Below are 23,885 nucleotides of genomic sequence, written 5' to 3' on the forward strand. Positions count from 1 at the left end.
GACTTTATACACTGATATAAGCACTGTGTATGATCCAAGAACATATACTGCAAAGACACGCTCGAGTATTATTACCATTTCCTACTTTTGACGTCGGCAGCACATAGTTCATGTAAGAAGCCATCTCATTATGGTTTAGCCAATATGGGTATGAATCCATCCTTGCAGATCACGCACACCCGTACATGCTGATTGTCTTCTCTGGGGCAGATGGAATCTTCCAGCAAGACCGTGTGACATGTGACACGGCTAGAAATGTCTGACATTGGTTAGTAGAACAAGATCAAGACTTGCAACTTAAATGCGTTAAGCAATTGCTTTTCAATGGCTTTTGTTTCAAGATAACGCGATGAGTTAAGAAATTTGTGTGTGTGTTACCCCTGCTACATCTGAATTACCCTGGCCTCTTAACTCCCCAGACATTAACCTAATTGAGCATCTGTGGAACCACCTTGATGGACATGTTCACTGAATGGATCCTCCCCGACACAGCCTTCAGCAGCTGTGGGAAGTCAGGGAGACTCCAGATATCTGTGACAACCTACCAGGACTCCCAGCCCGTCTAGCTGCTGCCCGAGCTGCACACGGTGATTACTCAGGATATTAGCTGGTGGTCATAATAATGTGACTTGACTGTGTATATTTTGTCGTGGTAAATATTAATAGTTGTAATCCGCTCGCATCAAAGTTTGTGTAAGGAAAAAGGTGAATCCCTTCTTTCCCAATTTTTTTTTACCAGGGTTCAGACAACCCCTTTATACACTGGTGAGCTATTCTCAGGATAGCTCATCTATATCTGATCGGTGGGGGTCAGACACACAGCTCCTATAAAGATGGCCCTGGATGACTGTTGCACCAGTTATACAGCAAAATAAATCAAAGTCTATAAATCCAAGAGGTACAGTCTGAGGGTCTAATGAGATGGGACTTATTTATTTTCATCCACTACAGTCATCATTTCTATTGTGGCAACAAATTCAAGTTTAATTTAAGGCCTTCTGCACACGACCGTAGATGTCCCGTTGCCGTATTGCGGACCGCATTTGCGGATCCGCAATACACAGGCACCGTTCCGTGTGCATTCCGCATCACGGATGTGCACCCATTCACTTCAATGGTTCCGCAAATCCGGAGATGCGGAATGGGGCGGAACGGAGTGCTTCCATGGGGTTTCATCCCGTACTTCCGTTCCACAAAAAGATAGAACATACATGTCCTATCTTTTTGCGGAACGGCTGGATCGCGGACCCATTAAAGTGAATGAGTCCGCGATCCACTGCGGCTGCCCCACGGACGTGTTCGTGTGCAGGAGGCCTAACTAGGTGAGGTCAAAAACACAGAAGAGGTGCAAATCTTTCTGTTATACCTTATCTCTGGTTTTGGCTCACAATCGCTGATGGAACTCACTGACCAAACACTGATCAAAACACTGACGTGTGAATTTGGCCTTAGGCTCTTTATTTTTGATAAGAGCAAGAGCACAGCAGACACAACTTTTTCTCCCATCACAAATAACTGAAACCTGATGGGACTGTCACAAACTGAGCACAATTTGTTTTTGTTTTTTTTTCCATTTTCTGTTCCTTTGACAGAGCAGAACTATGAAAAACACAAAACTGGTGTGAACTCAGCATTAGGGCTCATGCACATGAACATATTTTTTGTCTACATCTGATCCAAATTTACTGCGTGTCAGATACGGACCTATTCACTTCAATGGAGCCACCAAACATGTGGAAAGCACACCGTGTGCTGTCCGCATCCGTTTTGTCCATTCCATTGCCCCACAACAATATAGAACATGTCCTACTCTTGTCCGCATTATGCACAAGGATAGGGCTGTTCTATTATTCGTAACGCACCATGTATCCATGTTTTGGAAAATGGCTACGGCTGTGTGCATGAGCCCTAAGGGCTCTTTAACACGAGCGGATGCCGTGCCGGTAATCTGCTGCGTGAAAGAGAGCCAAGCCCCGTCCCGGACAGCAGAGACACGGAGCATTAACATGATTGATAATGCTCCGTGCCTCTCTGTGATCTTTTTACTACAAAATCACAGTGACACCTTTATCTCACTGAGATTATGTAGTAAAAAGGTCACAGAGAGGCACAAAGCATTATCATGTTACTGCTCCGTGTCTCTGCTGTCTGGAACGGGGCTTGGCTCTCTTTCACGCAGCAGATTACCTGCACGTCATCTGCCCATGTGAAACAGCCCTAACTCTGCCACCAGGAAATTCACAGTTAAACTAGGCACAATGCCTTGTAGGACTAGCTCAGATAAATATTACGATGCCTTTCACTTAGAGATCTTTGCTTAATTCTGGAGAAAAAGTACTTTCAATCCATATTTAAATGAGCAGATAAGTGCATTGAGGGTTGGGCCAAGCCACTCTGTGCACCCTTGCTCCTCCTGCTTCCTCTAAACTCCTCCTTCTCCTTCTTGATTGACAGGATCAGGTGAGATGACAATCAGGAAGGAGAGGCAAAGGCTGGAAGAGGAAGCAGGAGGAGCAAGGGTGCACAGATTGGCTTGGGGCAACCCTCACTGCACTTGACCTCTCATTTGCATATGGATTATAAGTACTTTTTCTCCATAATGAATAAAGGATCTCTAAGTGAAAGGCATCATTATATTCATCTGAGCTAGCCTTACAAGGCCTTGAAGATCCCATTCCTACCAAACACAAGTTGAAAATACTATGTCATCTAGTGGAGTTCTGGATTCCAAGACCCATTTTCTCATACCAGAGCACTGTGAGTTAATACAGGGGGTTCTCTGTTTAGTATCCTCATCACTTGGCCAGAACGGAGAGCAGTTACAAGGAACACCTCTAGCTCCTGTATTACACAAACAGCCCATTGACTTGAAAGGACGTCATTCATCCTGAGGTGGCGCTGCAGAGACATAGAACAATTACTGCCAGGTTTCCCCACATATTACTGGAGAACCTGCTGATAACTTGGGGTCACAGCAGTGAGACCTCGTGATAAGTTTATTGTCATGGGACACTTCTAACAAGTGGAAATTGCCCAAAGTGGAGAAAACATTAGTGTCAGAAGAACAGGATAAAGCAGGACAACCGCATATGTCACTACAGTCACAGGGCATCAAGGGAGCTTGACTGTTGTCACACCAGTTAAAGATTCACCGATGTTATCATGAAAGCAACGTGGGTGTACAAAAAAAGTCACTTACACAAACTAAACTTGACCCTCACCTCTTTGAGAGATGAGCAGAAAATTTATCTGACAAATGGCTTAACCAGGTATTTCATCACTTAACTCTTTCCCATCGACTATAGTCAATATATCTATGAAGAAAGCTATCACGGATTATAGGGCACACCTTACTATTACTATAAACAGGTCCATCTACCAGAAACCAGAAGGACAAAAGAGCTATACGTTATATACTCAAATTATTGGGAGGCGTTTCTCCATGCCCAGCAGAAGCGGGCTAAGGCCTAACATGGCGGCCATGGAGCTCTAAGGCAATGAGTTCCCAACAGAGGCAAAATTTGCCTAGACTTTGCAGATGGCTTTTCCACCCATTTAAAAGAAGTATGCTAGATACAGATAGCTTCTATAAGAACTGATCTTAGTATGTCCGTGACTGACACAATAACATTAGATTGCAAGCTCCACTGTGGCAGGACTCCATATGGGAAACAGAGATTAAGGCAAATGATATTTTCCATAAGCAGAAACATTTACAAGCCCTTACATTGTATAAGAACATGGCTTCTGAAGAACCTCTCAGCTATGTGAAATAAGCATGTATAATATCTGGAAAAGGCTGCTACATGGCCTATGTATACGTCGCACAATGATGGACCTGTCTTGCAAAGTTTTTTTTTGAGACAGAACTAAAACTTTTAGACAGAAAGATAATGTAGATAGAAAGATAGATATTAGACAGATTGATAGATAGAAACTAGATAGATGGATATGAGATAGATAAGAGATCAATAGTTACATAATGAGATAGATATGACAAAGATAGAAAATAGATAGGTAGATAGATGATTGATATATATTACAAAGATGATAGATAGATAGATAGATAGATAGATAGATAGATAGATAGATAGATAGATAGATACAGTGATGAGCGGCAGGGGCAATATTCGAATTCGCAGTATTTCGCGAATATTTGGGCAAATATTTGTGAATTCAAGAATTCATGATCTCCAGTCATTATTCTCTTGATTGCGAAAATCGGCAATCGGAAAATTCGCAATAAAAATTAGCGATATGAAAATTCGCAATCACACTACTCCGAAAGCCAAATATATTGCAGCCTTCTCATTGGCCCAAAAGCAAGAAGCAGTGAGGGATCATCGGTACTGCTGAAAAAAAATCTAGAATATTCGTGATTACAAAGATATAGCACTATATTCTAGATATTCGCAAATTCTCGAAGTGCCAATATTTGCGTTAAAAATTTGCGATTAGAATATTCGCGATCAACACTAATTAGATATAAGAAATATAGAGAATAGATAGATATCAGATATTAGAGAGATTGATAGATATAAAATAGATATATATAGATTTGAGACAGATAAAGAATTTGTTAGATAGATAAATATATAAATATCAGAAATATACATTATATATATATATCAGATAGAAGATAGATATTAGACATATTGATAGATATAAAATAGATATAAGAGAAATAGATAGATAGATAGATAGATAGATAGATAGATAGATAGATAAAGAAAAGAAAAAAGCAGCACACATTAGATAGATAGATAGATAGATAGATAGATAGATACAAGTACTAGCTATGAGGAAGATACAATAGTTCAGTAACAGAAATCAGCAGAATGCTGAGGATTATCAGTGTCATGTGAGGAATCAGCTATGCTCCTACAATCTGCAGCAGCATACATATTCACACAAACTTTTTTTTTTTGCGTTCCGTATACGGGCTGTTTTTTGCATTCCGTATACGGTCCATATAAGGAACCATTCATTTCAATGGTTCCGCAAAAAAACGAAATGTACTCCGTATGCATTCCATTTCCGTATTTCCGTTCAAAGATAGAACATGTCCTATTACTGCCCGCAAATCACGTTCCGTGGCTCCATTCAAGTCAATGGGTCCACAAAAAAAAACGGAACACATACGAAATGTACTCCGTATGTCTTCCATACCCGTTCCATTTTTGCGGAACAATCTATTGAAAATGTTATGCCCAGCCCAATTTTTTCTATGTAATTACTGTGTACCGTATATGCCATACGGAAAAACGGAACGGAACCGGAAACACTACTGAAACAAAAAAACTGCCCGCAAAACACTGAAAAAGCCATACGGTCGTGTGCATGAGCCCTTATACAAACACTCTTTATTCAAGTTTTATTATAAATAGTTATGAATGGCAAACGATTAGTTTTAAATAGCAGATTTAAAGGCTGCACTTTTTATCAGGGCACCAAGTCTTCTGGCATTGACTGAAACTGATTTAAATGTTTCATTCATCTAGCACCAAATGCCAGTCATCAGCTGCTACAGATTCTTCATTTGGATCAAAAGCATTTCTTATTTTCTTCATTAAAAATGGTAAAAAAAAAATGAAATGAGACCAAGCCATCAAGCATAAGCATCCAGGACTCAAGTACTTTAAAAATAAATGTATATCTGTAGAACAGTATATATATATATATATATATATATATATATATATATATATATAGAGAGAGAGAGAGAGAGAATGCATAAAATGATACTCACCAGAATAAAGGCTACAATAAATCTCTCCAATTCAGTCTTCTCCTGTTAAATAGCCCTGTGACTGCAGAGGAACCATGAAGCAGTATGAATCCTGCCCTGAGGTTGTGTCCAGTCTAGTGAGCTCCTCTGCTCAGCGCAGAATAAGCCATGTGGAGCAGGATGGCTCTCTTTCAAACATAGCGACCGAAGGAAAAAAAAAGTCAGAGCACTAGCACACTCCAATGGGAGCTTCCGGCAGTGGTCTGCTGACCAATACTACACCGCAGTGAGAGATGTTTTACATATTCTAGTCAGGCAACATCAAGCAGATGACGAGTGTCAGAAATTGTATGATTTGATATATTTACATGGACCAACTCAGCAGTCATTATCAAAATGATCCGCTTGTCAGAGGAGGTGAGAACTGCCTTTACATGCAGCCATCCTCTCCATGGGGACGAATGATCACTGCTGCAATCGCTCATCCCATTACAGATTCATTATTTCTGGGCAGATTTTGGTGCCTGCACCAGAGATGCTTTCATCTGATGGAGTGCTTTGCCCTTTACACGGGCTAATATTCAAAACAAGCGTTCATACGAAGGTTCATTCCTGATAATTGGCCCAGTAATTGTCCCATATAAAGAGTTTGACTTAATTAGTACAAGAACTGACTGGGCCCCACAGCTAATTTTTAAATATGCCCCCCCCCAGCAACCCCCTCCTCCTGTGCAACCCTCACTCCTGCGACTAGTCAAGATCGCTCTCTCAGACCAGGCCCGGCAGCCGTCCATCGATTTCCTACACTTATATACTTTACTCATGTCTCTATACACTCACCTAAAGAATTATTAGGAACAACATACTAATACGGTGTTGGACCCCCTTTTGCCTTCAGAACTGCCTCAATTCTACGTGGCATTGATTCAACAAGGTGCTGATAGCATTCTTTAGAAATGTTGGCCCATATTGATAGGATAGCATCTTGCAGTTGATGGAGATTTGAGGGATGCACATCCAGGGCACGAAGCTCCCGTTCCACCACATCCCAAAGATGCTCTATTGGGTTGAGATCTGGTGACTGTGGGGGCCATTTTAGTACAGTGAACTCATTGTAGCAACTGCCATGTGATTGGTTGACTAGATAATTGCATTAATGAGAAATAGAACAGATGTTCTTAATAATTCTTTAGGTGAGTGAATATACTGATATAATGTCGCTGTATATAATGTCATTGTTTAATACTGTTGAAAGGGCTCTGACAATAAAATCGTTCAGTCCTTCTCCCGGATGGGCCCTTTCTGAGTTTGGGCCCCGTAGCAGCCTTTTCCCCTGCTTCCACTGTAGCTACTCCCCTGCCCCCTGTAAATGTAAGAAGATCATCAATCACCATTCTACCAAGTCATCACAATCACAACCTCAGAGAGAGGTAAGGCACTTACACGTATAGGGGTTGTCCCATGAAAAATATTCATCAGTTTTCAAACCAGCACCTGGATCTGCATACTTTTGTAATTGCATGTACTTAAAAATTTGGCATAGCCACTGAGTTATTCAATAACATCTATCTGTATAGCGCCACCTGCTGTTTGTTTTTTTCTTATTTCTTTGTCCTGCTCACTGGGAAGGCTGCACATGCTCAGTTTCATCCTACAACTGCCTCCTGAGCTGTGATAGGGAGAGCATAGACACGCCCCCTGAGCTGTGATAGGGAGAGCATGGACACGCCCCCTGAGCTGTGATAGGGAGGGCATGGATACGCCTCCTGAGCTGTGATAGGGAGGGCATGGACACGCCCCCTGAGCTGTGATAGGGAGGGCATGGACATGCCCCCTTAGCTGCAGCAGAATAGACACTCCCATTGTCCCCTTCAGCTACCAGCTTGATATAAATCTAGCAGAGCAATTGAAGCAATGAATAGGGGGATCGCTGGATCCATGTGAGGTACAGGGCTGGTTCTAGCTTAGTTAGAAAGAGGTTGTCATGTACTATATGATGTCTGATTTTCATTTTTTATATTAATCATAGGATAACCCCTTTAATTTCCTTATATAACTTATCACTATTATTACTGGAATTGTTCCCTAAATCGAATGTCTACCCTTGACACCATTTTACTTTAACTAAATAGGTTAAAAATTCTGTTCTTATTAAATTCTTAATGCATCTTCACCTTTCTGGAGCTTTGCTTTTTCTAATCAGATTTAAAAAGTATTGGGTAAGTGAGGTATATTCTTTCCACTGTATTTATCAAGTGTTTTAGACAATTTTCTAACTTGTTTAAGCCTCGTCTGCCTCGCTTAGCCTAGTGCAACGTGGGCATGGCTTGAAATGTGCCTCTGCCAGCCATTTTTTTGCTTAAACTAGACCAACTTATAGTTGGTGCAAAGTTAGACTAGACAGTCTAAAGATGTGACAGATTTATCATCAAGCATCAGACACTGTGAGAAAGATGGATAGATCATCAGCATCTGATTGGTGGGGTCTCACACCTGGGACCCCTGCCAATAAGTTGTCTGAGAAGACCCCAGTGACCCTCTTGCAGCTAACCCTAGACCAGGGACATCACAACCATCGGTCACGTGGCCTAGGCACACCTCAGCCCCATGTCAGATCCCCACCAATCAGATGTCGATGACTTAGCCAGAGGATACAAAAGTTACAAAGAGTTGGATACCTCCTTTAAGACTAAGTTTACACTTTTGGAATACAATGATGAAAAGAAAACCAATGGCTAACCTGCAAGTTCTAAAAACAGAAGATCCTAAAGATCTGTTGTAGGACCTGTCTCTGATGTTACAACTGCCGTCATGTCATGCTGCCTCCAGTAAATTGGCGTTTTCTCATCACACAACTGCAAATACAGCAACTAATTCCCCCAACATCACTACTTCATATCACCCACAATTCTGTCAATGTCTGATAACCAAGTCTCTCAACTCCTTGCAGAACATTTAGGGTAATGTCCACAAGGGTCAGTGCAGATTTTTGAAACTAGAAAATCTGCAGCATATCAGCAAGAATTTCACAGCAGAAGATCTGCAGCAAATCGTGCAGACTGTGAAGTATTCATAGCGCAAATGCAGTGGGTCTGCTGCTGATTTCACCCTCAGCATTATGCAGAGGTATCTCCCAAAAAAAGAGAACCATCTCACTAGCACCACCTTGTAGAAGTGGCTGCCTACGAGTCAATATCTCACTTTTTAGCAAGCCCTGGGACATTACACAGGAAAAAAAGCCAAGCCAAATATCCATCTGTAGTCAGTTGTTTCGGGGTGCTTGCCCCTCCCCAGTATGGAGTAGGATTCTAGCAGGCTGGGAGGCCTTGGATGCAGCTTAGGTAGAATATTGGATCTAGATAAAGGGAATCTGTCGGCTCCAAACCACCCCCCAACCTAGAGTAAGCAGTGAATAGTGTAAGTGGTGCTGAGTCAGATTATGTCATTTTTGTCTTCATACTCACTTACATTCTGATGCTGTGCTCCCACAAACCAGCAGTAAAATGCATTGACTGGACTCCTCTTTGAGTCCTCTCCATTATGTTTGTGAGCACGGGTGTCTTCTCAATGTCTTTTACTGCTGATTTGTGGGAGAACAGCGTCGGAATGTAAGTGGGCAGACAGATTCCCTTTAAAGAGACCAGCCCTGTAGGGGACTTACTGGAGGTGCTCCATGGCCTGAACATTTATTGTGAAAGCTAAATGGGAGAACATCTCGCTATAGTCAACTTATCAATACTGATGAGGGGCGAGCACTCAGAGACAGCTGTCTATGGATAGATATCTACAATGTCCCAAGGCTTGCTAAAAAGTCAGATTTTGACTCAAATGGAGCCACTGTCACAGAGCGCAGAGATTTTCGGTCTGAAGTCAGCAGAGATAGGGAACACAACTGTGGACTATAATATGTTTGCTAAGTGTTTTTTTCAAAGTTACTCATCTTTTTATTTACTGTATATTAACTACCAGGTATGTGTGAAAAATGGATAAAGGAATTTCCATACAGATTTTTAAAGAAGCAAAAAGATGTCAAAAGCTACAAAGAGTTGTTACTCACCTCCACTGATCCTCCCGCACTACTACTCTGGTCCCCACTGCTCTGCACTTCCTGTCCAGGCTTGACATGCTAGCGATGTTAGCGCCCTATCAGCCTATCACTGGCTGAGGCTGTTCACCACCATGGCCACTAATTAGCTGAATGGGTCTTTTCTAGAATTTCCAGAGCCACAGAAAGCAGTGGCAAAATGGTAGCGTCAGGGATCAGAGGTGGCGACTAACCTCCTAATTCTTTTTTATTTTATTTTTAAAAAATCTCCCTGGAAAATCCCTTTAAGCTTTCAACAGCTCTATCATTCAAATGTAAACACATGGTCACCTGTTGAGGGCAATGTCACCTGCTGACGTGCATCCTATCATAATTGCAACACTAATGGATTCTGGGCCAGAAATCACTGACCGTAAACAAGATACAATTTACTTAATATTGTGCATGGTTCTGTGCATACCACCTGCCAAAGAACGGAAAAAATGAGATTAATCTTGAATGGCTCTCATTTAGTGCAACTTTTAATTGCAATTTATGGTATATAAGATGCATACAATACTCTTTTACCAACGTATTGTGTAAAATATAATTATCATTAAAATGACCTTTACTTAAATTGTATATTGTTTTAATACTAGATGCAGACAAAATGTGCAGTGAGAGGCAAAGTATTCACAGATGTGGGGGAAGGGCATAGAACTAATACAGTAAGTACACAGTAGATTAAACATATGTTCTATGGATTATAATACCACTCCGATCGCTGACCTGCAAAAAACCACATGAATGGAGACTGTCACCTGGGTTAAGCAGTATTAGACTACATACATGCACATAACTGTATTTTGAGTCGCCATTCGATTCACATTTTTATGGATTGCACATGGACCCTTTCATTTCTATGGGTCTTCAAAAAATACGGACAGCACATAGGTGTAATTTGTGTGCTGTCCGCATCCGTATGTCCTTTCGCAGCCCCGCAAAAAAATAGAACATGTTCCAATATTGTCCACATTACAGACGAGGACAGGACTGCTCTGGTGCAGCCATCTTAGGTTCACGGGGTAACACGGCGTAGGTCTAAACGCAGGCTGGTGGTTCCGGGGAAGAGGAAGTGGTGAGGTTGGACAATAAAGCAAAAGGAGAAGTCTATGTTTGTTTTGAGGGCCCGTTGGGGGCGCATTTGAAGCAGGAGGTGAGGGAGCGGATTTGGAAAGGGGAGTACGTGGATATATTTTCCCTTCTTCCCTTGGAAAGGTTTAATTTAGATAGAAATAGGAAGGATGAGGGTAAGAAAGAGGACGAAGAAAAGCATAGATATCGGTTGATACCGCGGACGTTCCCGAACTGGCTACAGGCGTTCGCAGTATTAGCAAGTGTGATCAGGGAAAAATCGCCGGATTGTTGCTCAGCACTTTTTTGTTATATGGACGCTATCGGTGAGGCTTATCGGGTGTATGGGGGACTAGCATGGCTGTGTTATGATGAGCAGTTTAGGCAGCGGAAGGCGGTACGCCCGAATATTAGATGGGATCACAAAGACATCGCTTTGTGGTTGAAGGTGACAGCGCCAGTTAGGTTGGGTCAGTCCTTTCGGGGTGAATTAGGGGGCGGGTGACAATCCGGTTTTGCGGCAACGTCCGCAAGGAGATTGTGCTTCCTATTCAATGAAAGGGGTTGTAAATTTAGAGCCAAGTGCAAGTTCAAGTACGAGTGCTCCACTTGTGGTGTGTCCCACGGAGCCAAGCTGTGTTTCAGGGGAAGCAGGCAAAATGGGGGTGATGTTAATAGAAAAGAGGGAGACGCTGGTTCGTCTGGAAAGGATGGAACTGTATCTTGATAGGTACCCAGATAAGAGGGCTGAAAAATTTGTTGCAGGAGGGGTTTTCGGATTCTGTTTGTTCCGTTTGGCGCGGTGTTAGTTAAAAAGAATTTGCGTTCAGCGATGGAGCACCCGGATGTAGTTGCGGAAAAATTGAAAAAAGAGGTCCAGTTAGGTAGGATGCCTTGCCCATTTTTGAAACCACCACTAGTGTATTTGCGTTTGTCGCTATTGGTGGTGGTCCCAAAAAAGGAGTTGAATAAGTGTTGCTTTTTTCATCTGTCTTTTCCGAAGAGGTCGTCAGTCAATGATGGTATTGATCCGGCTTTATTTTCGGTGGTCTATACCTCATTTGATGCGGCAGTGGCGTAGGTTAGAAAGTTCGGTGAAGGGGTGTTACTGGCAGAGGGATATTGAGGCAGCGTATCCGGATAGTTTGCATCTGTTGGGGTGTTTTTGGGATGGGGGAATTTTCATGGATCGTTGTTTGCCGATGGGTAGTTCTTTGTCATACATGTATTTTGAGATGTTCAGCTCATTTCTGGAGTAAGCGGTAGTGGATGCATCTGGATGTGAATCCATCATTCACTATTTCGACAATTTCCTATGTATTGGCCCCCCGGATTCGCACGTTTGTTCATTGTTGCTGCACACGTTGGGCGTGCTGTTCGATTCGTTTGGGGTTCCCCTGGCGACAGAAAAGATGGTGAGTCCGACGATGGAATTGAGTTTTTAAGGGATAGTGATTGATACGGTTTGGATGGAATGTAGGTTGCCCCTGGATAAGCTGGAGGATTTAAAATGGGAAGTTGCAAGGGGCGCGGCGGTTGCAGAAGATTAAGCTGCGTGAGCTTCAGTTGCTCATGGGAAAACTCAATTTTGCATGCCGGATTATGCCTATGGGTATAATGGTCGTTCACTGTTTATGGGTGAAGTGGTGGATTTGTTCGATTTTGAGCTTTTTTCCGATATGGCGGGGGGTTCTGGTTATGGTGTTTACTGCGGGGCTCAATGGTGTGCGGGTGGATGGCCGGATAGTTGGGTAAGAGAAGGTTAGGTGAAGAATTTGGCACTGTTGGAACTTTTCCCTATTGTAGTAGCGGTAATGTTGTGGGGGGAGATTTTCCAAAATAGGAAGGTTCATTTCCATTGTGACAATTTGGGTGTGGTTCAGGCAATAAATGGGTTGTCAGCCTCGTCGCCGTTAGTGGTGCGGCTGTTACAGAGGCTGGTATTGGAGTGTCTGTCACTCAATACATGGGTGGTGGCGGAGCATGTACCCGGGGTCGACAACTGTATTGCTGATGCTCTCTGTCGTTTGCAGTGGGAGCGTTTTCGGCAGCTGGCTCCAGAGGCAGAGGAGGTTGGGCTGGACTGCCCGAGTTGCATATGGGACCTTCTGGAGACACTGTAGTGGGGCTCATCCGGTCATCGTTGGTGCCCAATACATGCGAGACATATGGAAAAGCTTGGCTTGATAACATCATACTTGGGTGACAGGTCCTTTCTGATATCTGCTACATAATATATATATATATATATATATATATATATATATATATATATATATATATAGTGGATATAAAAAGTCTACACACCCCTGTTAAAATGTCAGGTTTCTGTGATGTAAAAAAATGAGACAAATCATTTCAGAACTTTTTCCACCTTTAATGTGACCTATAAACTGTACCACTCAATTGAAAAACAAACTGAAATCTTTTAGGTGGAGGAAAGAAAACAAAAAAAAAAAAAATAATGTGGTTGCATAAGTGTGCACACCCTCTTACAACTGGATATGTAGCTGTGTTCAGAATTAAGCAATCACATTCAAAATCATGTTAAATAGGAGTCAGCATACACCTGCCATCATTTAAAGTGCCTCTGATTAACCCCAAATAAAGTTCAGCTGCTCTAGTTTAAATTTTCTTCGTCGCATCCCACTGCAAAAGTCATGGTCCACAGAGAGCTTCCAAAGCTTTAAAGGGATCTCATTGTTAAAAGGTATCAGTCAGGAGAAGGGTACAAAAGAATTTCCAAGGCATTAGATATACAATGGAACACAGTGAAGTGGAGAAAATATGGCACAACAGTGACATTACTAAGAACTGAACGTCCCTCCAAAATTGATGAAAAGACGAGAAGAAAACTGTTCTGGGAGGCTACCAAGAGGCCTACAGCAACATTAAAGGAGCTTCAGGAATATCTGGCAAGTACTGGCTGTGTGGTACATGTGACAACAATCTCCCGTATTCTTCATATGTCTGGGCTATGGGGTAGAGTGATAAGACGAAAGCCTTTTCATACGAAGAAAAACATCCAAGCCAGGCTACATTTTGCAAAAACACATCTGAAGTCTCCCAAAAGCATGTGGGAAAAGGTGTTATGGTCTGATGAAACCAAGGTTGAACTTTTTGGCCATAATTCCAAAAGATATGTTTGGCGCATAAACAACACTGCACATCACCAATAGAACACCATACCCACAGTGAAGCATGGTGGTGGCAGCATCATGCTTTGAGGCTGTTTTTCTTCAGCTGGAACTGAGGCCTTAGTTAAGCTAGAGGGAATTATTAACAGTTCCAAATACCAGTCAATATTGGCACAAAACCTTCAGGCTTCTGCTAGAAAGCTGAACATGGAGAGGAACTTCATCTTTCAGCATGACAACGACCCAAAGCATACATCCAAATCAACAAAGGAATGGCTTCACCAGAAGAAGACTAAAGTTTTGGAATGGCCCAGCCAGAGCCAAACCTGAATCCGATTGAAAATCTGTGGGGTGATCTGAAGAGGGCTGTGCACAGGGGATGCCCTCGCAATCTGACAGATTTGGACTGTTTTTGTAAAGAACAGTGGGCAAATCTTGGCAAGTCAAAATGTGCCATGCTGATAGACTCATACCCCAAAAGACTGAGTGCTGTAATAAAATCAAAAGGAGCTTCAACAAAGCCACATTATTTTATTTTTATATTTTTCTTCCCTCTAAAAGATTTCAGTTTGTTTTTCAAATGAGTTTGTACAGTTTATAGGTCACATTAAAGGTGGAAAAAGTTCTGAAATGATTTATCTTTGTCTCATTTTTTTTACATCACAGAAACCTGACATTTTAACAGGGGTGTGTAGACTTTTTATATCCACTGTATATATATATATATATATATATATATATATATATACTACTCTCAGATTTACAAAAAAACTCAATCTCAAATAAAAAGGAGAATCTAAGGTGGCCCAAAAAGCCATGTCTAAAAAACCTTTGGTGAAGTAGACAAAAGATGTGACGTATTCTGTAAATGAACGAGAGCATGAAGGCAGTGACCGGAAGAAATAGGTGTATACATACAAGTTGGTGCCCTCTCTTTACATCCAAATAAAGTGCACAGTCTTCCGAAACACAGCTGATGGCCTGAAACTTAGTTCAAAAGGGAGTTCACTGGAGGATTAGAAGGTGTATTAAACTGGAAGTGAGCTGGCTACTGCCATTATTTGGATAAATCTTTAGAATGGTTTGTCTCATGATCATGGAACTAATTTGTCTGGATGTCAGCTTTCTATCAGCTTTAGTAAGTCCATATCAGTCTAGACATAGTGTAGTGTGGGAAAGGTACGCCTGTCACTTGTACAGAAACTCGCATGTGAGCCCCACAGCCCACATGTGAGATAAACTGTGTACAATTCACAAGGGTGAGGTATTAGCAAAAATCCAAACTGAGCTTAAAGAGTGATTCTCACCTCAGCCACACATGGTGGGGATTGGAATAGCAATCATATACGGTGGGCAGAGGGTTATAGAAAGAGTCTGGGCTACATTGTTCCCGTATCTCCCATTTTTCCTAAACTATATGGACAAGAGTATTGGGGAACACCTTTTAATCCTTGAATTCAGATGTTTTGGTCAGTCTCATCCAACATCAATGTGTGACCTCACAAATGCTCTTCTGGATGAATGGGCAAAAATTCCCACAGACATTCGCTAAAATCTGGCAGAAAACCTTCTCTTGTAGACCAACTCCTTCTAATGCCTATGGATTTAGAAAGGCATGTCGTAAAGCTCCTGTAGGTTTAATATCTAGGTGTCTCAATGGTTTTGTTCATATACTGTATATATCTATCAATCTGTATATCTAGCTATCTGTCTATGCATATGCATCTATCTATCCCTGTCTATTTATCTATCTATCGTACATCATTTCATATAGCTGCTGGATATAAAATAACACTTTCTTCACAATGACTGTAGCAGTGGTAATCAGAAAAGGCTTACAGAACATTATATAAGAGACATAAGATAAATGTGTTATGTTAGTGTAAAATGCAAGTACATTTAAGCTTATATGATGTAATACATTACAGTATTGTAAAAGGCAGTCATGTCAATATGTGGCCTCTGTGCTACAGTTCTGTGGTGATCAAGGTTGTGGTTGTGTAAAAGAAGCAACCCTAGGAAAATGTCCCTAGAACTACAGTAAATCTATGGATGGAACCCCAAGTTGTGGCACTAAATGTAATAATCAGAGCTGAAGTGGACACAGGGACCTGCTGGTCACCATGACAGCTCCTCCACTCTCTAGACAAGAAACAGGCCCCATAAAAGTGATTCTTCCATGACTACCATGACTCTGAGGCCTCATGCACACGACCGTAGTTACGGTCCGCATCCGAGCCACAGTTTTTGCGGCTTGGATGCGGACCCATTCACTTCAATGGGGCTGCAAAAGATGCGGACCGCACTCTGTGTGGTGTCTGCATCCGTTGCTCCGTTCCGAGGCCCCGCAAAAAAAATATAGCATGTCATATTCTTGTCCATTTTGCGGACCGCAAAAAAGGGCACGGTCGTGTGCATGAGGCCTTATGGTCAGGTGTGATCAGGGGCAGACTGGGAATTCAAAGTGGCCCTGGAAAAAATAGTAAAAGTGGCCCTGTTTTGTAGTTAAGTCAATACCATATTGTGGCACATTATATCTCCCCAACAGAGCAAAATATCACAGTCCATCACAAAATATTGCCAGCAGAACAAAATACATCCCCAAAAACTTCCACTGGCCGACCATGAGGAGGGCCCAGGCAGCCCCCTGGGCATCAGCACACCGGGAAATTTCCCTGTAAGGTCTATGGCCAATCCGCCACTTGGAGCATATTAGGATATTACAATTTTACTGTATAATACACTGTAGCTTATCACTATCACATCATACAACTTTTGCACTGGACACTCTTAGCTCCTGGACTCCACTGATCACCGGTATGAAGGAGCAGAAGCATTCAGATGAGCACTGTGGTCCTATGGCTTTCATTTGTCATTTTTTCAGCTCTTCCGTGAGAATCATGCTTAGGATGGGTTCATATTACGTTTATGCCTTCGTTTGACGTATACGTTACAAAACAAAGGATATCAAAACACAGCACACAACGTTCTTGTATCCTGCACAGTCCGGTAAAAAAAGTATACATTTTTTTACAATGGTAATGGTGAAAAACGTGATATGAACCCAGCCTTAGAAGTACATGGGCCGTAGACTTTCTATGACGACATGCACTGCTTTGATCAGAGACGAAGAAGCCCAGTGCTCAGCATATTGCTTCTGCCCCTACTTTCCAGTGTTCAGTGGGCTTCTCAGCACTGGGATAACCCCCCCAGTAAAACCTTTTGATATGCCACTATGATAGGGATGAGCGAATCGACTTTGGCCGAAACATCCGAAGTCGATTCGCATAAAACTTCGTTCTAATAAATGTTTTTTTACAGTACAAATTAATTCATGAAGTTATTTCGTGAAGTCTCGCGAGACTTTGCGAAGCAATAACTTCGGCTCTTCGGAGCCAATACATTCTAATACTGCACAGAGCTCCTGCTCCGTACAGTATTAGAACGAAGTTTTATGCGAATCGACACCGGATGTTTCATCCGAAGTCGATTTGCTCATCCCTAACTATGACATGTGAAAAGTTTTATTATAAAAATGGCAGGTATCCTTTAAAGGAAATATGTCACCAGTGACCTCCCTATTAAACTACTTGCATAGACATATAGCTGTGGTTCACCTGATTAAAATGCAGTTGTTTTTTTTCCATCACCATTGCTCTTGTTGCACCCAAGCTCCTCTCCGTGGTCAGTCCTTCCCTCTCCCCTTGACCACTGCCTGGCCCTGTCAATCAAACCAGTGAGAGAGGAGCTGGCCACAGAAAGAAGTGGAGCCTCCCTTTAAGTTTTACCAATGTACAGTCGTGGCCAAAAGTTTTGAGAATGACACAAATTTTAGTTTTTACAAAGTTTGCTGCTAAACTGCTTTTAGATCTTTGTTTCAGTTGTTTCTGTGATGTAATGAAATATAATTACACGCACTTCAAACGTTTCAAAGGCTTTTATCGACAATTACATGACATTTATGCAAAGAGTCAGTATTTGCAGTGTTGGCCCTTCTTTTTCAGGACCTCTGCAATTCGACTGGGCATGCTCTCAATCAACTTCTGGGCCAATTCCTGACTGATAGCAACCCATTCTTTCATAATCACTTCTTGGAGTTTGTCAGAATTAGTGGGTTTTTGTTTGTCCACCCGCCTCTTGAGGATTGACCACAAGTTCTCAATGGGATTAAGATCTGGGGAGTTTCCAGGCCATGGACCCAAAATGTCAACGTTTTGGTCCCCGAGCCACTTAGTTATCACTTTTGCCTTATGGCATGGTGCTCCATCGTGCTGGAAAATGCATTGTTCTTCACCAAACTGTTGTTGGATTGTTGGAAGAAGTTGCTGTTGGAGGGTGTTTTGGTACCATTCTTTATTCATGGCTGTGTTTTTGGGCAAAATTGTGAGTGAGCCCACAACCTTGGCTGAGAAGCAACCCCACACATGAATGGTCTCAGGATGCTTTACTGTTGGCATGACACAGGACTGATAGCGCTCACCTTTTCTTCTCCGGACAAGCCTTTTTCCAGATGCCCCAAACAATCGGAAAGAGGTGTCATCGGATAATATGACTTTGCCCCAGTCCTCAGCAGTCCATTCACCATACTTTCTGCAGAAGATCAATCTGTCCCTGATGGTTTTTTGGGAGAGAAGTGGCTTCTTTGCTGCCCTTCTTGACACCAGGTCATCTTCCAAAAGTCTTCGCCTCACTGTGCATGCAGATGCGCTCACACCTGCCTGCTGCCATTCCTGAGCAAGCTCTGCACTGGTGGCACTCCGATCCCACAGCTGAATCCTCTTTAGGAGACGATCCTGGCGCTTGCTGGACTTTCTTGGACGCCCTGAAGCCTTCTTAACAAGAATTGAACCTCTTTCCTTGAAGTTCTTGATGATCCTATAAATTGTTGATTGAGGTGCAATCCTAGTAGCCACAATATCCTTGCCTGTGAAGCCATTATTATGCAACGCAATGATGGCTGCACGCATTTCTTTGCAGGTCACCAAGGTTAACAATGGAAGAACAATGACTTCAAGCATCACCCTCTTTTCAACATGCCAAGTCTGCCATTTTAACCCAATCAGCATGACATAATGATCTCCAGCCTTGTGCTCATCAACATTCTCACGTGAGTTAACAAGACGATTACTGAAATGATCTCAGCAGGTCCTTCAATGACAGCAATGAAATGCAGTGGAAAGTTTTTTTGGGGATTAAGTTAATTTTCATGGCAAAGAAGGACTATGCAATTCATCTGATCACTCTTCATAACATTCTGGAGTATATGCAAATTGCTATTATAAAAACTTAAGCAGCAACTTTTCCAATTTCCAATATTTATGTAATTCTCAAAACTTTTGGCCACGACTGTACACTCTGCAAGATCAGCTTTATAGGAGCAGCAACAATTCCCTCCAGGTTACAGTTGATGATTAAGAGGATAGTGGTAAGGACAACTACTTCTGACAGAAGGTGTCACTTCCTTTCCTCCATGTTGCTTGTTTCATTCTTTCAGACATTATTAAAGGGTTATATCCATCTCATAATACCAGGATATGGCATGACTTTGTGATCAGTTGGCATGTGACCTCTTGGACTCCCATGTTCCAAGAGATAGGCCTTCACTTTATTAGATAGGAATAACCCTGTATTTTATATATCCAAACTAGCGAGAAACTTTGCCATTTTCTGATATGAGTTTACTGAACATGCGTGACATTTACACGCTACCATACATGAAAAAGTATCATGAGCATTACTGGAATAGTCAGAAATACTAAAGAAACGTGTGTGCCATCAGAGGGCAGCGAGAGTCTAGGAAGCCCCAGCCTGAAGGGATAACATGATCACAGGGTGTCAGACCAAGTGCCAAGAATATTAAGAAGAACAATGGTCTATATCTGCTATTTCCTTCAAAACTTCAAAATCCCAGGATCATTCATGAAACAAATTCCTACACTAGATGCCTCTGCTGGGAGGTGGTTAATTAGAGCTGTGCTGACAGAGAACAGCGACACAATGACAGCATGAGTCTTGTGTCTACTACATGGGGAAACCAAGCAGATATCCTTTTCCATAGGAAGAACGCGTAAAAAATGTTTTGCAAACTCTTTGTATGACTGATCGCTAAATGAGTCGATAACATCTGGGTCAAAAGTATACTTAGATCTAAAAAAAAAAAAGTCATTTAAAGAGCACAGCAGGGGGGTGCACAGATGTACCGTTCTGGGCTTACCTGTATTTATTTATGAAGCCCTTTTTGTTTGAACAAGGATCCTGGTACAATGGAGGACAGCTGAGAAAATCAGAACCTTTGCTCATGTTTATTCCCTCCAAGGCATAAATAGGAAGAGTGACAACATAATGCCCACATTGTCTCGAAAAACGAAAACGACTTCAACGATGTGATACTTATCAATGTAAAACACATAAACGTATCCCAAAATAACTGGGCTACCAAAGGTGAATGGTGTCAAGGAATCGGATGAAACTAAATTAAGAACTGCAAGTTCTTTTTGTCTTTGAAGACATTGGTCATGGTTCAATGTTTCACCATGACGTTATGATTGGGTTGCCATATATGGGGAAATATAGACATTTTCTGTTAACCAGATGCACATAGTTATTCAGTATTTATTTTCCAGTGCCTATAAAGAGGTAACCTATTCCACAATGCACTCATATTTGGGGTCTTTTACATGGGACGAACATTCATATCAACTTTCATTAGCCCCATCATTGCTCCATGTAAACATGTTGCTGATCACCCGACAAACAAGAAAATGCTCCTTGGTTGGGCGATTGTATCTTGTATTTGGCATTAGGAATCATTGGTTGTACATCGCCCTGCGTAAATATGGAGGTGCTGCCAACAAAAATGGAAATTTATGTGCCAGAACGATGGCATTAGTAATCTTTGAGGAACATACAGTGTCAAAGATTGCTCCATTTACATGTGTAGGAATTGGTTATATTAGCTCATTGCTTTGTATAGAAGCCCACATAATGCCAACCTAAGATCACTAAAAATGAGTAGCAAAATATACTCAAAGCTCCCAATTATACCTCAAGTAGACATCCCCCTTATACATGTATGAAGAACGTAGGAAAACATTCTTTTGGCAGTATGAATGAATGTGTACAAGCTGGTGATCAATAAAGTAGCTGACCTTATTAAAGGATTCTCCCGCTAACATTTATCACCTTTCCATAAGATAGGTGACTAAATGTATGATTGCTGGAGAGCTGATTGCTGGGACCACCACCAATCACAACTACAGGAGTCCCTGAGTCTCCCATGTGAATGGAATGGCTGGGTATATGCCTGACTACTTCTCCATTCACTGTCTATAGGAATGTCTCTGACATAGTGAATGGAGCAGCAATCACTCATCCCACTTTATTCACACTCGGAACTCAAGGAGCTCCGTTTTCCCAATCTGTGGAAGTCCCAGTGGTTCAAGCGATTATACATTTATCACCCATCCTGTGGATAGGTGATAAATGTTATTATTAGGAAAATCCCTTAAAGGGTAAATTTAGGATTTTGCTATTGATGGCCTATCCTCAGGGTAGGTCATTAATATCTGAACAGTGGGGGTCCGACACCCCACGCCCCTGACGATCAACTGTTTCAGTGTAGCTCCAGCGCTGGAGATACATAATTCCATCCAACATGTAGTGGACAAATGGACGAAGGTGATTATTGCAGCACTGCTCCAATGACTTCAGTGGGCAGAGCTGTGTTTCCTTTGCTGGAGCTGCACTGGTACAAGGTGCCTGACCCCCACCCATATCTGAATATTAATGGAATACCCTGAGGATAGGCTATCAATAACAAAATCCCGCTCCCTTACCAAGTCTTCCTGATTCTCGCCAAGGGAAAAGGGAGACACAATGAGAGTCTCCTGGCATACATACATAGTTTTTGGATAATTATAGGGAACAGATCAGGTCCAATGAAAACATATCACCTGTGTCCAGCACTGTTTTATTAGTCTGTTTTTTTCTCTCTTCATTGACAGTTTGTGCTCTTTAGACTTTGACGCTAATACACAATATTGCAAGCCAGCGGCTCTTGCACTCTTAAACACCATATTGGCTCCCAGCACACAAGTTTCTTCCTTTTATTTGGGATGGGACAGAACACATCCTATTGTACTGATTATATGCATTAAATAAATTGTTGGGATTGTTGGGATTGTTGGCCATAGTACATTACTGGGATTCCCTTTACATGTGTACCGCCACTGACTGAGTGCCAGCTCCTGGAACTATGTGCAACTATGAAATGTCCAAAGCGTCCTACTATGGCTTGTTTCTTAAAGTATATTTTAGAAGCGATGCACTAACAGGGTTGATTTCCTTTAAAGTATTAATACATATTAATTATTTAGCAAGACTGGCCACACATGACGAAAAATCTGTTGTTAGAGACTGCTCAATACACATTAAAAAAAATGTTCTCAAAGTCTCATGAATTTATCACCAATGAGACTGCAGCTGTGACATCCAGGCAGCGATGTTTGGCATTATGTGCATTAAACATGAAAACTACAGCAGGAAAAAGGAGATAAATGAAAATACATTAATAGAAGAAACAACGCTCCATCTGGTGCACTGGAAAATATAAATCCCAAATACACGAGTAAAACAGATGACATTACATGGCTTGTGTCATAAGGTTTGCCAGAACAAGATTAATATGCACTACATTAGCACTCACAGGACAAATATGAGCAGATCATAACAGAATGTTCTCCAAGCTTTTCCCAAGTCTACCACGTAAAAATTGGAGAAACTTATTTATTTCAATTATTTATATAATTTACTCACTTACAGTATATAGCACTAACATATTCCGCAGCACTTAACAGACATTATCAGTAGTTGCTGTCCCCAATGGGGCTGACAATCTAAGTTTCCTATCAGTATGTCTTTGGAGTGTGGGAGGAAACCCACACAAACACACGGAGAACATATAAACTCCATGCAGATGTTGTCCTTGGTCGAGGACTCCAGCGCTGCAAGGCACCAGTGCTAACCGCTGAGCCACCGTGCTGCCCACTGGAGAAGAATCTCCCTCTTTAGTGTAAATATCAGAATAGTGTTCAACCAAGATCGGACTGGGGTTCCTTGGGCCAACTAGAGGAAATCATTCATGTTGCCCAACCTCCATATCAACAATAAACAGATTTTGATTTAAAACAATAGGCCCTAGTGGCTAATTACTGTCTGACTCCAAAGGCAACTCATTTTTTTTTCTTCTGTACCTTTTGGAGCCCACTATGGTATCAGAGCCTGGGCCCACCGGAGGATCCTCTGGTATTCTGTTGGGCCAGTCTGACACTGTGTTCAACCTTGATTAAGTCCTGTAAATTGATCTGATGAACTGATCTGACTTTCCCTCCATAATCATTTTAAGTTTTTCCAAGTAGTTAATAATCAAAAGGTTAAAACTAACAAACTGCCTAGGAAATTTTTAAGTCCATACAAAATGTTTAGGCTTCTATTTTACTGAGTGTGAGGTCTGCAGCAGTACAGTGAAGGAAGCGGCTCTACCCTCTCTCAGTGGGAACTCACAGCACAAACCTGAGCACCAATCAGCAGCTGAATTACATCTACCCAATTAGCATGTAATGAATCACATTTTTCTCTCTCTCTCAAGCTATGGACAATCCATCACTTCTAGTCAATATTACCAATCAGGGGCATACTGTAGATAAAGGCTCATGGGCCCTGGTGCAAGAGTTCAGCTTGGGCCCCCCTTTGTGGCCAGGGGACACGGAAGCCTTCATGCTGCCTGTGGCAAAAATGGAAACTGCACCTCCCCCACCTCCCGCCATGCCAAATTCTAGACTTGACCCCTTCCGTCCAGCCAGAG

The 23,885-nt window shown here is 41.9% G+C and overlaps 1 protein-coding gene across 3 annotated transcripts in view; it reads right to left on the bottom strand.

Annotated features, from left to right (window-relative positions):
* The window catches only part of SLC7A2 (solute carrier family 7 member 2), a 122,674-nt gene that overhangs the window by 69,178 nt on the left and 29,611 nt on the right, over nucleotides 1-23,885 (bottom strand). The window contains exon 1 of one of the 3 annotated variants that reach the window (XM_040418785.1): nucleotides 5,750-6,028. The exons of 1 other annotated variant lie outside the window; for it this stretch is intronic. The gene's annotated coding sequence lies outside the window, so the exon portion shown is untranslated. Of the gene's footprint in view, nucleotides 1-5,749; nucleotides 6,029-23,885 lie in introns of those variants that run through there. One more of the 3 variants, XM_040418789.1, reaches the window with a different exon arrangement.

This window comes from Bufo bufo, chromosome 2, assembly GCF_905171765.1.
Source record: "Bufo bufo chromosome 2, aBufBuf1.1, whole genome shotgun sequence".
In the NCBI taxonomy this organism is placed as follows: Eukaryota; Metazoa; Chordata; class Amphibia; order Anura; family Bufonidae; genus Bufo; species Bufo bufo.